The sequence below is a fragment of the Rhinolophus sinicus genome, chromosome 2 (assembly GCF_057876585.1).
Source record: "Rhinolophus sinicus isolate RSI-liver-muscle chromosome 2, RSI-T2T, whole genome shotgun sequence".
NCBI lineage: Eukaryota > Metazoa > Chordata > Mammalia > Chiroptera > Rhinolophidae > Rhinolophus > Rhinolophus sinicus.
Genome location: NC_142502.1, coordinates 26518145 through 26535412, shown reverse-complemented (window position 1 = coordinate 26535412; position 17268 = coordinate 26518145). Strand labels below are relative to the sequence as shown.

The 17268-nt window shown below is 42.7% G+C and overlaps 1 long non-coding RNA gene across 1 annotated transcript in view; it reads right to left on the bottom strand.

Moving 5' to 3' along the window:
* Positions 1 to 3100, bottom strand: part of LOC141571716 (uncharacterized) — a 78528-nt gene extending 75428 nt beyond the window's left edge. Inside the window, exons 1-2 of the long non-coding RNA XR_016019688.1 lie at positions 2310 to 3100; positions 1757 to 1804 (exon numbers count right to left, since the gene is read on the bottom strand). This is a non-coding gene — a long non-coding RNA (uncharacterized LOC141571716). The remainder of the gene's footprint in view (positions 1 to 1756; positions 1805 to 2309) is intronic.
* Positions 3101 to 17268: the final 14168 nt, after the last annotated feature.

The following is a 17268-nucleotide window of genomic DNA, read 5'->3' as shown; positions in this document are numbered from 1 at the left end:
TTGTAAATCCCTTGTCTAAAAAAGAATATATCATAAATGTAATCAATTTTTATTTCCACCAATGTGAAATATTCAAATTGCTTTTCAGGGCCAAGCCTTTACAGGAGCAATACAAATGAGAAGTAGGAAAGTTATTGATTGGATCCCAGAAAATTTCTGTAGAGAAGCAGTGCCACCTGCTGGCGTGTTGTGGTTCTGCGTGTGGTAAATACCAGGGGTGCCAAAAAAATTAATAACGTGGATACTAGTCAACGTTGCTCAAGCAGTAGTTCGCCGTAATCAGAAGTGTCTGGACACTGATGGTAACTTTGAGCACCTCTTGTAATTGCAGAAGTCAAACCTGACTTATATTCATCTTTTGTTATCAGTATATATTATTACAATTTTAATAGTTTTTTTCCTTTCTTAAAATGTGTATACACTTTTTTTGGCACTCTCAGTATAAATCATGATGAATGAATTGTCAGCCTGGGACTTCACTGAATACCAAAATCAGGAGCATTAGTTTTAATCAGAAGCTGAGCCTTTAAACTTTGACAAGACCAACAGACTGTGGAATGATTTCTCCCCAGCTTAATTTTAGCCATGGTTTAGATTTATTTTTGCATCAAACTGCTCATCCATGTTATACGTCTTTCTTTACAAATCAGCTTCAATACTATGTACCAATAAAAGCCACTTACTCAAAATTTGTTATTTTGAGTACATAGCTAGGCTCAAAGGTTTAAAATGTCCTTTACTTCAGACTCCATTAGTCAAATCAACCAACCCATCATCTCTCCAAGTCTCCCACCAGCTCCAGAATTCAGCCACAAGGAGAAAATCAGGTATTTGCTGAGTTCTGTTAAACACAGGGCATTTTATATACTGAGGGATAGAGAGAAGTGTTTGACTCTACATTCTGATTTGTTATTGTGGAAAATTGGCAGGAAAATATACAAATATAAATAACAACTATAAAAAGTAAATAGTCATGCTGATCAAAAAACAGATGAACACGAACATGTCCCTGGGTGAAATGGACCCTAACTGCCTGAGAACCAGTGCTTCAGGCAGGGGGCAGAGAGGGCTTGAGGGAGACAGGGTTTCTTGAGCTGCATCTGGCAAAATTATCAGCATTTGGATAACATTCAGGGATGATGGAAAAAATGGAGCAAGCGCAAAAAAAATGGAGGGAGATAACATGTTGAGTTTTTTATTTAACAAGAAAAAAATGAAATGCCATGTGCTTGGAAGCACCAGGAAGATCAACTTAACCTGAGTAAGACTTTTTAGGAGAATGGTATGCGATAAGGCAGGAAAGGGAAGTTGAGACATGATTAGATGATCCCATAAATGCCAGAATTAGGAGTCTGAGCTTGTTCCTGTAAGCAATTGAAAAGCATTGAAGATTTCCAGGAAACGAAAGAAAACGATCAGAACTGTGTTTGAAGAAGACTCACCTGGCAATCAGATACAGGATGACATGATTATAAGAGGTGAAAATGATGCCCTGAATGTAAAAGACACAGAGGTTTAAAAAAGCGGGGGGGGGGGGGGGGGGGTGGAGGGGAGGAGTTTTCAAGATCACAATGTGCATATAAAAACAGAAAAGGAAGCTGGCGCTATGATACTTCCCTGTATCGAGGAATATGTAATGTCGTAAAATTACTTTGAATACTAAATCCAGGGGAGGCTCACTATACGAGCAGAAAAAAGAAATGGAGACACACACACACACACACACACACTGCTATAGAGGGAAAAGGATCCTTACCTGAGAGAAGCAATAGCAACATTAAAGGACCCAAAAACCCAGAGACATCTAGAGGAATAAGAAATAGGAAAATAATTGAACAGACATGGTTACGCATTGTAAAGAATGCACAAATAATAAATGAATTAACTCACTGGTTAATTAAGATTTTTTCATTATAGAGCTTTGGGCGGGAAGGAGACTTAGAAATCATCTCCCTGTCAGTGCAGGCACACTTTGTGCAACACCCTTATAAACAGCCCCCCAATCTCAGTGCTCTGTCTAATGGCATGAGCTCCCTGCTGTGCCAGGTGCATCATCCAGAGATCTGCACAGAGGCAGGCCTGGGGTCTCCCCATCCCAACACCCAGTCTTTTCCCTAAGGCTAGATCACCATGCTCATTCCAGACTGTCTACTTTGCCAAAGTCCTAAAAATGATAGGCCAGTACTGAGTACATTGCTCTAGAAATGCCCTAAAAATCAAAGCATTGCACAGGATGATCATGTCTCCCTGCCTTGGTTCACAGAACAGAGCCTATGATTATACTCAGCATGGGTCTGTGCAGGACTCACCTCTGGGACTCTTTTTATTTGTAGGTACTCAAATGAGCAAGGTCAGTTCAGCCCTCCTCTCGGGCACTTGATGGTGCTGAGCCTAAATGGGGCATATGTTTTGTTATTCCCTGTGAGGTTTTATCTTTTTGACAGCATTTCAGCCCAGACCAAACACTGATCTGGTACCTGGTAAATATTAATATTTAGTGCAAATAATTAGTGTTCCAATTTAGAATTGTAAGTTAGGCTACTTTGATATTCCACCAACAGCTAACCCTTTTCATTTCTTCCCCCATCTTCTGTCGATCACCCCAATAAAAAGATGTGTTTGTCTAGGGCAACGATTATGTCTTGGGCATGCCCATTTCACCAAAACCTACCAGAGCAGGTGGCATCAGCTAACGAATTTAATTTTTATAGTTTGGAACCCAAGTCTCCGCCAGCAAAACAGATTTCTGGTTGTGTCTCGGGTCAGAAGCCATGCAGCTCTGGATCCTCTGCACTGCTCTCAAGCACTTGACCAACCCTTGAAGCACAATCAAGTTCCTTGGATGTAGATAGCCCTTGGGCACAGGATTTAAATGAAAAACTTCAAAGAGTTCTCTGTGCAGTCTCTGAGGAGAAACACAAGCTCAGAAGTCTTGGAGACAGTAATCAGAAAAGTATCTCCCCAGTGAACTCAGAATCAGGCTTGCAATAGAATCTTGCAAGATAAATGTAAATAACAATGGCCTCTTTTGTGTAAAGTTAAAGAAGAGTCATGAGAATGTGACAGCCCAGATCTCTTCCGTGCAGTTCTCAGGATTCTATTGTCATTTATTAGTTAGCTTTTCCTTCCTTCCTCCTTCCCTCCCTCTTTTCTTCCCTTCCTCCCTCCCTCCCTCCCGCCCTCCCTCCCACTTCTTCTTCCTCTTCCTCTCTCTCTCTCTCTCTCTCTCTCTCTCTCTCTCTCTCTCTCTCTCTATCGCTGTAACACCTCCTATTTGGGACTAGCTGTACAAGATATGGTAGGATTGCAAAAACAAGAAAGATGATAGACTCTATTCCTAAGGTGTGCATCTGACATGCATTCTAAAATTAATTTTAAAATTATCCCTTTCCTGCTGAAAGAAAAAAAAAATCAATGTTTTGATACCTTTACTTTCTACAACTAGTAAAAGGGAGATTCCCAAAGATGAATTATTAATGTTTAAAATTTTATATGTACAAAATTAGCAAATGTTTTAAAAATTAATCAATATGACACTGTATAAAGCAAAAAGTAAAAGTGGCCCCACGCACGCACAATAGTACAGAAAACAAGTCACAGAGAAAGAGCGAGTGTACCCTTGCAGACATTTTTCCATGTATACAAACACTTGTAACATTTATGTAGCAAAATGCTCCAACAGCCTTCTCCTTTACTCTTGAAATCTTGGCTAAAGCTCCAAAGCTGAGGACAGTAGTCTCAGCAAAGCCACACATTGTAAATACAGTGCCAAGGAGCTACCCGAACTCCCTCAGTCTTATAAAGTGTTGGCCAAACTGCTCCTTCTACCCTCACCCCACTGCCCCATCCATCCTCCAGAAGCAGGTCAGGCTGACAGAAGGACAAAAGGAGTCATCCAGGCGGTGAGGTGCCAGCCTGGAGGACAGGTGCTTTGGCAGGAGCAGGGATGCTCCTGTCCAATCCCCCAGCTTAGTGCACACAGGGAGGGTACCAATCACAGAGAAGAGGGTCAACCTGCATGCTTACTGGGCTGTGGAGCTTCATAAAAGATCCACGTGTCCTTCAGCATCTGAGCACATAGACACTGCAACCTACTTTCACCTGGAGCTTCTGTGACAGCAAAGCAAAGTAAGGTAGCAGCAGCAGTACAATGGGCCAAAACCCCAGCACAGCAGTGTGATCTGAGTGCCTGGTGATTAGGACAATATAGACGCAAATATTGAAACACCGTTATTCCAAAAGGTTGGCAAAAATTCAAAAGACGGATAAAGGGGCAGCCGGTTAGCTCAGTTGGTTAGAGCGTGGGGCTCTTCACAACAAAGTTGCCGGTTCGATCCCCCGTGGGCCACGGGGAGCTGCGCCCTCCACAACTAGATTGAAACAACTGCTTGACTTGGAGCTGATGGGTCCTGGAAAAACACACTGAAAATAAATTTTTTAAAAGTTAAAAAAAAAAAAACTGATAAAATCTTGTGTTGGCAAGATTATGTGGAAAGGGGCACTCTCAGACATTACATGCAGGGTTACAAATTTGAATATCTTCTAATTACAGCATTTCTAAGGTCTCTTTCAGCCTTTATATCCTATCTTATGAAAGCAATTTATAAATAGAATGGGTGCTAGACATTTCTAAATAGCACCACACATCAAACATTGCTATTCAAAGAGAAAACTAATTGGAATTCATCAATCTCACAACTCAGAGGTCTCATATTAATTGTGTGCATTGGAGCAGATCATTTGATGCAGGAAGTTGGCCAGATAGATTGCATCTTCAGATCTTCAAGAACACTGTCAAAAGCCTTTCATTACAAATGTTTGCATGTCACTGATGTTCCCTGCTACACAGAAAATGGGTTGGCTGAAAATGTTCCCCAACGTGCCCCCACGCCAGCTCAAAACTGAAAGCACGGGTGACAGCAGCCTGGCTCTGAAGTCAGTATCTTGAAATTGTGAAAAACAGCAACTGGTCACTTTCCCAGGTGATGTGTTCACTGAAAATGAGTTTTCTTCAGGACACACTGATGCAGGCTTCAGGGACTGAGCTGGATTTTGAGTGTGTCTGACAGGTGGAGAGAGGAGACTAGAGTGGACATGCCTGAAGGTGCAGCCACCTGCCAGCTGCCCCCTCCAGATGTAAACACAGACAAAGCCTGCGCTGCTGCTGGAAGCTGCCAGCTATAAGGAAGGCAGGCAACATTCTCTCATCCCTGCACTCACTTCTTTTCCTCTCTGATTCTTCTCTTTCTCTGGGACCATCCAATTTTCCCCTCCTTTCCCTGTTCTTTGTCTTCATTCTTATTCCCTCTTCTTTGTTCCTCTTTCTATCTCTTTCATATCTTTTCCTCCATCGTGCCTTTTCCACCTAATGCTAAACCCCAACCCTGGTCTATTACTGGATACAAGGAAACAATGTCACTTTGAATCATTATAAGTACCTTAAAAAGACCAGTCCTATGGTAGGGAGTGGGGTCCGCAAAAGCTACAGTGGTCGTGGGCTGGCCACCATGAAATCAGCAGCCCGAGGAGGACACACCAAGATCCATAGAGGCAGCATCACCTTGGCTCCCTGGTTCTCTGAATCTAAGCATCAAAATCATCAGAATTTAGTAATACTGATTCTTAGCTCCGTTTTCAGCTGAGATGGTAATTGAACATGTATAGAAAATACCCCTTTACTCCCAACATTATAGAATGACTGTAAATACTGGAATATATATAAGCTATATATTCACAGCCAAATTCAAAAGGAAGAAGTAACATCTTGAGAACAATACCTTTCAGAACATGGCTATGAGAAGGTATTGAAGCTAGGTAGTCCTCAGGTGTGTTGGGAGGTGATATGAGCCTCAGAACTAAAGCTTTGGAGTTGGAGCCCCAAACCTCTATTCAACAGGCCATTGGAACTGGACCCCCTGTACAAAGCCAAGAGAGAAAAAGCCAAGTGCCATCCTTGATGAGTGAACAGAAAATTCTACTCAAACGTTGTAAAGCTACTAGCATTTCTTCTAATAACCTCTGAGGCTGAACAAATCATAACACTAATAATGGGCCCTCTTTGGGGATTTTAATCTAGGCAGATGACAGAAGCAGAGGAATCTTGCAATGAAACCTGTTTTAATACTGTATTTTGGATCTCGTATTAACAAATAAGCAGTTAGCATAGAAATAGACCATTAGTTTCTATAGCCAAATGTTTGGAATTTTGCCTGGAATCAATCATTCTTTTATTTGCCAAAAGCCTGTGCCAGACATAGGTCATATATATCCAACAGGCACCACTTATGGGTTTTTATGGAGGTAAATTAACAGCTCCATTGTTGGCAGGCCATTTAAAGACACTCAGCTAGAAATGCTGGCTGCTTCACTGAAGTTATGGATATTTCTGAGCCTTCCTCGGAGGGTTGTAAAATCTTAGTGGAGTAGCAACACAGCAGGGTGATTCAGGCCCATTTAGATTTTGTAGCATGTAGTGAATGACTGTCTCTTTTTTTCACCCTAACCCTTTCCTTCCAGCTGGGAGAGCCACCTCCAGAACACTAACCTAAGGAAGTGATGGTCTCCATTTGCCATCCAGGTCACAAAAACATGGATTTACAGTGGGCTTTTCCATTCCCTCTGATAGTAATACCTTTATTTGTGTAGAATTTTATAAGTTTACAAACTACTGTCACAGGATAACCCAGTTTGTATAAAGGGGCCAGATAAAGGGGTAGATAAAGGGGCCAAGGTCACCATCCACAAATGTGAAAGAGCTTCAAGGAGGTTTGGTGACCTGCTCAATGTTACACAGAAGAGCTGGGGCTTGAATCCAGGTTTTCAGTCCACGACACCAAGTGACCAGGTGGCTTCTCTTTCCAATGACCATGACCTTCCATTCTCCCTATCTTCACACTTGATTGACTTTGGCTATCATGCTCTCTTTTTAAAAAAATAAATTGTAGTAAAATATACGTAACATAAAATTTACCACTTTAACCATTTTATATTTCAAGTGTATATTTCAGTAGCATTCAGTTCATTTACGTTGTTGCATAACCATCAACACCATCCACCTCCAGAACCGATACTCTGTCTCCATCAAATAATAATGCCCCATCCCTCAAGTCCCTGGTACCCAGTATTCTGCTTTCTGCCTCTATGAATGTGATTATTCTGGGTAGCTGATATAAGTGAAATCATACACTATTTTCCCTTTTGCGTCTGACCTATTTCACTTAGCATAATGTTTTCAAGGTCCATCTATACTGCAGCATATATCAGAAATTCAATTATTTTTAAGATTGAATAATATTGCACTGTGTATATATGTCACATTTTATTTAGTCATTCATCTATTGATGGTGCCCTGAACTCTTACCTCCTTCTTTGGGAAATAGCTCTTCAATTTTCCTTTTTCTGTGGATAAAGCCTGGTAGAAGTATTAATATGCTCTGGGCTGGGAACAATCCAAGCAGCTGTTCAGCCCTAGAATTTGAAACACAAGCAACATGATAAATAGAATAAAAATGGAAAAGTCTTTTAGAAAAACACAGCTATAACCAGGCAAGACTGAGTAGTAGTTCTGGCTACATAGAGATGTTCCAGTTCTTATTAATTCCTTCCCTTTCATTATCACTTATACCACAGCCAATATTAGATTTTGTTACTGGAATCCAAAGATCTCTAACATTCATTAAAATCAAATGAGGAGTAGCCCACTTCCACAGCCTCAATTCTAGCTATGGGCATGACTTCTTTTCCCCTTGAAAGAAAGTATTCGAGGTTTATTTTCACATTATTGGCCTATATAGATTTGTGGGGACAGGATACAGAGTGTAAGGGGTAGAGTGAAGGAAAAATAGAAGTTTATTGCCATTTTTTTTGCCCTCTAGATGAACTTAAGTTCTCTTTAAAAACCAACTTATTTCACTTTTGCTCACTTTATCTTGTATCTGGGCATAAGGACTTCATTGTCAGTAGTAAGAGGCTTTATAACTCCCTCCAATCTGGTCTCCCCAAATTCCTTTGAAATGTGTTTATAGGATATCCCTATGTTCCTAAGTGCTCTACAATACCAAATCCCAACGATCATGCTTTTGTTTTCACCTACAAAAACAGAGTCTCATTTCTCTCAAAATATTCACTCATTCAGCAAATAATTATCGAACACCTAAAACATACCAGGCAGTGGGCTAGGTTCTAGGGACTAAGCAGCAAACAGGACAGACAGGCTCTCAACCCTCGGCCCTCGTGAAGCTTAACTTCCAGTGGGAGAGATCAAAGGTAATGAAACAATCAGGCAAAGCTGTGTGAAATCCTAACTCAAATAACTGCTCTGAGCTACTTTGAAGCAGGATGTCACCTGGTCAGAGATGCAGAAAAGGCTTCCTCTAGAAAGGCTGACTGAAATGAGTTTGAAACCAGTACAATAAGTAGGAGTTACCTAAGTGGAATAGTGAGGTCTGAGGGAGGAAGGGTTTGGCAGAAGCATAGATGGCATAGGCAAAAGTTTTATGTATGAAGTTGCCCTGGCATCTCTGTCTCCTGAAATTTCACACTTTCATTCTGATTTTACCTAATAGTTTTCACCTGGATTTTCTTTTGGAAAATGCTTTAGTATACCATATCCGATGTCAAACTCACAACAGCCCTGTTAGACCAAGAATTATCAGGTTTGGCTGGGTCCCAGATTCTGCAGCCCATTTCTCTTCGCTCCCATCTTTCTACGCACATACCGTCCACGTGAATTTCATAGTCAGGTTTAGCCCGGCAAGGCTGAGCATCTCATGGGCTGAGAAGGAAGGGATTAAAGGAGTTCCGGGCTCAAGTTAATGTGGTGGCCAGTTTAACCCTGACTTTGTGTCTCAGTGCTCATAACCAGGTCACTAAGAGAAGACTGTTTTTCTCACAGACCTAGTGACAGCTCCCTCTCTAGGTAACCTTCCTGGTGTTCCATCTCTGTTCAGCACCGGGTTCTGCCTTGCTGCTTCCTATCTCCCTGCTGGGAATCAGAGCCCCACCCCTGGGTTCCAGCAAAGCCCTTCTGTCTACAACCACATTTCCTGAGGCCACACACTGCTTGCCAGAGTTTGAAAACCTCTCCTGACCTTGTAGCATCTGCCCTGTTGGGACAGGTGCCCTTCCCCTTTCAGCTGTTTGCAGTGACCACTCACTTCCTATCACAGCTCTGCAGGGTGTCTGGCCCTTCGGCACCTGCCCCACTCCTTTGGGGACATCGAGTGCAGGCTCTTTCTTGTCTTCCACCAGGCCACACCCCACTCAGACCAGACCCCAAGCAGAACTACGGCTGAGCCACCTCTCCTTACTTCCTGGTGTGGGCTCTTCACACTCCATCCAAGTCCTATAACTAGTAAATAAAGCTAGCTGTGGCAACTGGGATTTATGCACTCTGGCTCAGATGTAAAAAATCATTTGTGATTCGAGAGGGATTTTATTTTCATTAGTTGAGGAGCTTTGTCATCCTTAACATGTATTTCTTTGACGGGTCAGGAACCATTTGTAATCAAACCATCTCCAGCCTGATGAAACTCACACTGTCTGCAAATTGACAGAGACCATGAGCCATAAACCAAGTAGCCAGGATCCATGATGATTAGATTAGGGTATACAGGGAGATCTGACCAGGTCTCACGCACTTCCCCTCTCCGAGGTCGGCCAGGTCCTGTGGGGAAAGGCTGCAGATGGCTGCAGTTTCTCTACTCAGCGCTCAGGGCCCTATGCTCCCACCCAGGGCTCTCCCACCTCAGGGCTCTCCCACCCAGGGCTCTCCCACCTCAGGGCTCTCCCACCCAGGGCTCTCCCACCCAGGGCTCTCCCACCCAGGGCTCTCCCACCTCAGAGCACTCAAGGTAGTAAGGAAGTGGAAAGCATCAACTCTTCCCACTACTGAGCAGCCCTCTGTAGGGAAACACCCAGCTCAAAAGCAACCCACTTTCCCCAGCCATCTACAGTCACTGTGGAGGGCATTTCAGGGTGCGTCAGCTCCAGTGCCAAGTCGCTGCTAAGGACCACTAGCGAGGCTGGACTTTTCTTTTGCTCTGTTCCTGCTCTTTGACACAATTTGAAGAGACGATAAGATGAGCGTCTCCTCATAGGTCCTCATTCCCTGACACCCGACCAGAACAAAACTGCTCAGTCATTTCCTTGAAAACTACACAGGTTGCAGAAAGGCCAAGCTCAGAAAATGCACCAGGGAACATGAGTTGTCACGCCACCTCACATGATGTCTCAGAATCTGTAACCTAATACAAATTCCCATAATCTTAACACTTCATCTTACTTAGCAATACTCTGTGACAGAAATGTGTATACAGATCGCCGGGGAGTCCTTGATAGGAGTTCTGAGTACAGGCTGTTCTGACAGTATCTGGGAAATACCTAAGGGTGGGGGAGGTTCAGAGGGTGAAGAATGTTGATTATGCAGATATTAAAAAAAAAAAAAAGAAATCTAGAGAACAGCACACTAATAAAATTGCTATGTAAAACATACCCAAAAATGAAACATAAAAAGAAGGAGGAGACGGAAAAGGAGGAAGAGGGAAAGGAACACAAAATGGGAGAAAGCAAGAGGCCTCCCGCAGCGCCTCTCCGGGTGGAGATGCCTGGACAGGACCACACACCATCACTGCAGTTATTACTGCAGACCCTCTATCTCGCCCTATGAAAGAGCTTAACACTGTTCTTTAAATGATCGACCCCCACCTCCTCAATTTTGATAAGCAGATGTCACCAGGAGGAGAAAACAATTATCTCCCAACACAATGACGCTTCCCCTAACCCCCCCACTCCCACCTGTGCAAAGGAAGTGAGAGCTGTGGTCCCAGTGCCTGTGCAGTTGCTGGAAGCAGTTCACTGGTGACATCCTTACTGAGGAAGATGTGGGGTTGAACATCACCGGTCCAACTCAGGATTCCATTTTCCCATTAGCTTAAAGCTGCTTGCCAGTCGCTTCGGCCCTGCTCAGACCTTGGTAACCGGCTGAGCCGGCTGAAGGTGCTCCCAGGCAGCCTCCCGGTGTTGATCTTTTCCCTCCACCAGAAGGCAGTGACAGCGCTGAGATCCCAGTGGTCTGCAAGGACAGAATAGTATCAAGTAGGATTTAGCAGGCATGGTGGCCCCTATGTCTGGCCGGTTCAGATATGTACATCATGTGACAGCCCAAATAGTGGGTGGTAGCTATAGAAACACGTGCATTTTAAAGTCCCATGCTGACATTTTGAAGGCAAACCCTGCTAGAGAAATGTAACCATTTGCAAACTTAGGCTAGAAAGGTCTTGGGAAGTTGAAAGAAAGGAAGTTTTTCTTGCAAAACATATGCTTTCAGGGATGTGATTATTTCATCCAGGAAAGCTACATTCGGTTAAAAATCAGGTCAAGAGAATAAAATACCCGAATGGGAAACTCCACACTATAAAATAAACATTGAACAGGCCAAGTAAAAGTTAACAGAAGAGCAGGAACTCCCGGAGGAAAGGAAAAGAAAGGAGGCTGTGAAATCTATCGTGAACCAAATATCTCCACAAAAGATGGAGTGTCCCGAAATTAAACAGAGACACCCAGGACCAGAGTTCATTCCTTCAGGTATCCTACCTCAGTGTACTTGGCTTCTTTAAGGAAACACATGACACAGGCACCTCAGGCTGGGCAACGAGATGAGAGATATACCTGTATAGAGGCAATCCTCATTTTCAAGTGCCAGTAAATTCACCCATTCCTGAAGAATGGGATTATCCTCCAGACAAGGATAACATAATCACAGTAACGTTTTGTTAACACTGTCTCCATGCTTGTAAATACATTTCCTTTTCTAGAATTCCATTCTGCCTCTTTGCCATCAGTTGACTAAACCCTGTGTTTTTCAGAACTTCATGACGTTTTCCCCTGAGGGAAATCCCACCTCATGATCATTTCCACCTTGCTTTATATTTTATTTACTTATAGGAGTCAGTAGTATTTAATTTGGCTTCTATTCTTTAGCTATCTTGTTTTTTGTTTGTTTGTTTTTTTCATTCTCTCTCACTTAAAACTCTGTGAATCGATGGTCAGAATCTGCTTTTTCTTTTGTGCTCCATTGTACGATCCTATAAATAAATGGGCATTCAAAATAGGTATTCTCATTGAATACTGAAAGTAGAACACATTAAAAATGAAACCCTTGATGAAATCTCTAAGTTATTACTGAAAAGAATTTTTTCAGATACAAAATCTTGAGGAAAATAGGAAAAATGTCCACTTCCATTCTGCCCTAATGACCTGAACTTCCTGACCACTTTCTCACGGTCAACTAATAAAAGTTAGACTTGGTAAAGGCCTTGTGTGTTAAACTCCTTTTCCATTGATCTTCTTAAAACGTGACTATCCACTGGAACTCACCTTTATTTCCTTTCTTAGAATAAGCCCGGAACGCAGAAGTGAGGAATTTGTCCTAGCACTTGCATTTCATTCCTGTTTATTCACTGCTTTCTGAGTACATAGGGCCTTGAGGACCTTCCATGGTTTAAAAACCTGTTACCGACAGGAGCCACATTGATTGCCCTCCAACAGACCGTGTTTTTCTCCTAGAATATACGAATAGTCACACAAGCATAACAGCCAAATATTTATTCACTTAGACTGTAGTGGCCTTTTTTTTTTTCTTTTAAGATGTGGGAAACATATGAAATGAAGGAGACCAGAATATGCCACCCCAAAATATACCACATAGACATAAAGATTATTTTGAGCTGAAAGCAATGGAGAAAAAGCAGACACAGAAAGAGCTTTGCTTTCCTCCAATCCATCTCAAATTAGGATGTAAATTCCTTTTGTGAAGGTGTCCCCCACCCTGTCCCATACCAAGAAGAGGGAAGCAACCCTGATCACCAGAGATGAAAACAGCACCTAAATAAGTGTGCATCAACAAACCTTACTAAATAACCCTTATCTACCATTATTTTTTTTCACGTATTTACCTTAACCCAATTTACTACCCCTAGAAGCCCAAATCCCCTTTCCTTTATCTAGTCACTTCACAATTCATTGCCTTTTTGTTAAAATGGTGTATAAGCTTCCCAAGTCTAAGTGCTTCCTTGGGTTTTACTTCTTTTCCACGTAGCCCCTGTGCACATAAAATTTAAAACAACATTTTTGTGCCTTTTCTCTGGTTAATCTGGTTTTTGTCAGTTTAATTTGCATGACTCAGGCCCAGAATCTAAGAAAGCTGGAGGAAAAGTGTTGCCTCCCATACAGAGGAATAAGGTGACAAACATGTTCATCTAATTTTTGTTCTCATGGAGCAAAGTCAAACTTTACATTTTCCATGATAATGGAACTAACACAGGAAAAAAGAAAAGAAAAAAAAGTAAACAATGACTTCAGGGTTTTTAGGAGCTAAAAGTAGAAGTTGTGGATGACATGTCCACGTTCTGGCCCCTGGGATTTTATTGGTCTATGATGTCACCACCTCAGTAAATGGCCAGATTATCCCACTTGAAGGCTTCATTTTATAAAATATAAATTCATTGCTTTAGTGAGTTTAATCTGAAACACAAGTCATTACTTTTCTGATTTTAAATTCCTACCAAATGTTCCTGCTCCTAATTTGACTTTTTTCTTATTAGATTGATTTATTGGTTCTCTCTCTCTCTCTCTCTCTCTCTCTCTCTCTCTCTCTCTCTCTCTCTCTCTCTCTCTCTCATGTTTTCAACTACCAAGTGTTTTCTTTTTCTGCTTCAGAGCCCAGGCACACACTTTGGAGGGAATTACAGAAATTCTATTATTCATTCTAGGAGCTCTAAGGTAGTGGTGACACAATTACTGCCTTTCAGTCACACAATGACGCCTAGGCCCCTGGGGAGTGGTGCTCAAGGGGTAACATTTAATAAACTCTGAATACAATGTACTTGAACAATAGGCTGAGGCAGGCTACACCTGCTGAAGTGCTGGGTTGAGTCCCTGGCTTTATTCTCCACCACTTGGGCCACAGTCCTTGACCAAGAAACAAGCACCTGGCATCATCAGGTTTTGCACTGATGAGCCAAAACACCTGGCTGCTGTATTCTTGTTTCTGGGATGAATGGGCCTGCTCAGAAATCAGAAAAGACTGACATAGTCATTACAATCTGGTTTCAGCCTCATTGTAAACAAGTGTGTTATTTCTCCAGGACGCAAGACAATTCATATGGTCATGTAGTGATTTTCATTAAATTCAGTACAGCAACCTTGTATTCGTCCATCAAAAGCATGGAAGCATTGATCTAGGATCGCTAGGGATAAAAGAAACGGTGGCATGCATCTAATATGAAAAACACTCTGTGACTTCTAGGAGCTTGAACTCTATGGAAAATGGAAATGTTGGAACTCATTTTCAGAACAGTGCACAGGAAGCATACAGATGACTCTTCTATGTTTCAAACTATACAAATCATAAAAAAAGAAAAAAAAAAACAGGACAGGGCACCCTAAGATCCTTCAGAGCTTGAAAATTAAATGTCATTTTCTGTGTGGTTGACCTTTAAGGCAATCAAAATAGGACATAAAAAGCTATCTATCGCTGCCATGATTTAAATCATTTTTCCAAAATGTGTTTGCTGAGACAAAAGGAGGTGTTTTCTGCAGTGAAAGGGAGGTGAATGAGAGGGGGAGTCTGTGTTGAACAGTCCCAAGTAATCGTTGCATTTATTTAGGTTTCTGCAGCTCTCTGGCCCTCTGCTTACGATATCAAAAGGCAGAAACAGCAGTGCTCACCTCATCATGCCACAGGATGTTATATTCATTCTATAAATAATATGGTGCAAAGGTTCAGGGAGAATGAGAAGTCTGAGCTGAAGCAGTTTTTCCACTACTTATCATTTTTGACAGTTACAAGAAATCAAGAGAAGGGATTTTCTTGTCTAATTATTTCTAACCTTAAAGTTCAGGGAGTTAGTCTTCCTCAAGATTAGGATGCACTAAATACATCCTGAGGAAAGGGTGCAGTATATTTTCTGCAAATATTGTCCAGGAGATGTGAACTCTCTCCCTTCACTTAGGATATCAGAGGAAGGGGCAGGAGAGGGGAGAATCGTTCAATCATCTCAGCTCAGAGCAGATGCTTCAGTTAGCGCTTTATGTCTCTTTCACGTGCAACAGGGAAATAGCCATCTTGGTGATGGAACTCAGTCTGCCCGCAGACCGCTACCTCAGACCAAGTCTGAGCCAGCGGCCGCGGGATCCCAGAGAGTTCTAAATAACCCCTCAGAACTGCTTTCTGGTGACTTATTACTACTGAGTGGGAACATGCATTTCCCTGAAGACTCCGTAAATGAAGGTAAAAAGGAATCTAGAAGCATGGATTTTGCTGAACTTGAAATATTAGAGAAATAGTTATAGCCCGGGAGAGATAAATATGCCGATCATCAAGTTTTAACCTATCTTGATGATTCTCACATACTGTTTCTCAAGGCTGTTGCATGAAAATCAGATTTCTCCTATTTAGAAACTCGGGTGTTCCTTCTGCTTGTTTCCCAGTGGCAGACCTCATGATCTGGTATTTGGACACCTTGATGAGATACTACGGCGAGAGCATTTGATGGGGGTGCAGAAATCTGCTCCCACACAGGTAATTGGCACCTGGTACAATGGAGCTTGTGCTGACACAGAAACTGCACAGAATCAGAAACTGCTCCCCCACACCACGCCTGGCAGCCCAACCGCCCCTGACGGGGGCACCACCATGCTTAGAGTCCACCAGAAAAGGGGTTTCCACCCTCTTCCACCCTTCACTCTTTTTAAGCTTGAAACATTAAAATAAAATACTGTATTTCTAGTTTTACATATAAACTCAAATTGTAATTAAGACCTTTTACCTTCCACATCACGTCCTCAGTGGACATAGAGGCCAGCTGCCTGGCTATCTGTGAGAGGGAACTCCAAAATACTTACCAGAATGTGCAATTGTTGTGCATTGTCCTCCGAATACCTCTACCTCTTTGATGCTTGCCTATTTCTGCATCTCCAGCCCCACATAGAGGCACTATTTACTGTAAGATCTTTGACACGTCAGTTGACCTCTTTGTGCCTCAGTTGTCCATCTGGGAGTGGGGAGAGAGCTACACAGCATGTTCTCAAGATCCCTGGCAACTGTACCCTGTTATGATTCAAAGACGCCACCAGCCCTTAATATTCCCAGGAGTAGTTTTCAATGCTTTGTTGAACATTGTTGAGTCACACTGGAATGGCAATTTGAAGATGAGATTGGAGAATAATGATATCTCCTGAAATAAGATTGGACTGAGGAAGGTGGATGAGGAATGCAATACGGTGTGAGATGGGAAAGCACAATCAGAGAGCAGGGATGGCATGTCCTCGACCCACAGACAAGATTAGGCAAATTTCCGACCCTTGATCAACGGCCAGCTTTCATCGGAAATACGACTCTTCCCAGAAGAACTGTCTATCATCTGTTTGGCAGAAATCTCAGGGTAATGATGCCAATGGTTTGCACAGGCCCTGGGTGAGTCAGCACTCCCTGGGGTGCTGATAGGTGAGGCTTCAGAGATGGACAGTGTGAGTGCTCAGGACTGTGAGGTGGATGAACACCAACCAGGACACGTTCCAGAAGGCTTACTGTAGACACCAATAAACAAAATGTCTTCCTAAAACTATACCCTGGAACACTCACCTGCAAAGCCTGCAGTGAGGCGCTCGTCCCTGGGACATCCAGGGGGTGGATCCACCATTAATGGGGTCACAGGCAGCTGCAGGCACCTCCAAGAAAAGGACACTGGAAATTCCCAGGAAATAAGCAAATCCACAGCAAAGAAGGACCACATCTTAGGAGTTTTCTTTTAAACTCAGGGCTCAGGTTTAGGGGAATATCCCATATGGAGAAGGGGAATTATCCAGACTAGCAGGCAGGAGGGCAGGAATAGGAACAGTGGGAGGAAGGCTCTCCTGGGCGGCCTCCCAAGGACTCCTGCTGGGCAGGCTGGCAGTGCTAGGGGCACTGGAGCACATCTTCTTCCTTTGACCTGATGTGGGACAGGTTTCCCAGGTTTTCTCCAATCGGTCTGGGTCTCCCAAGACACCAGGTGATCTCAGATCTCTTAAGGCAACCAGGGATCAGAGCACTAGAGACCTGGAACACCCTCAGATAATATGAAGCACCCCCAATTCCCACATGTGTGAAAAACATCACTAGGAAAGTTTTTAAATACAGATATTATTATTTATAAAAGGCTGTTCACAATGTGTTAAAAAGTAAACTCAAAAGCATACCGAATGATTCAGATGAAAGTCTGTCCATTA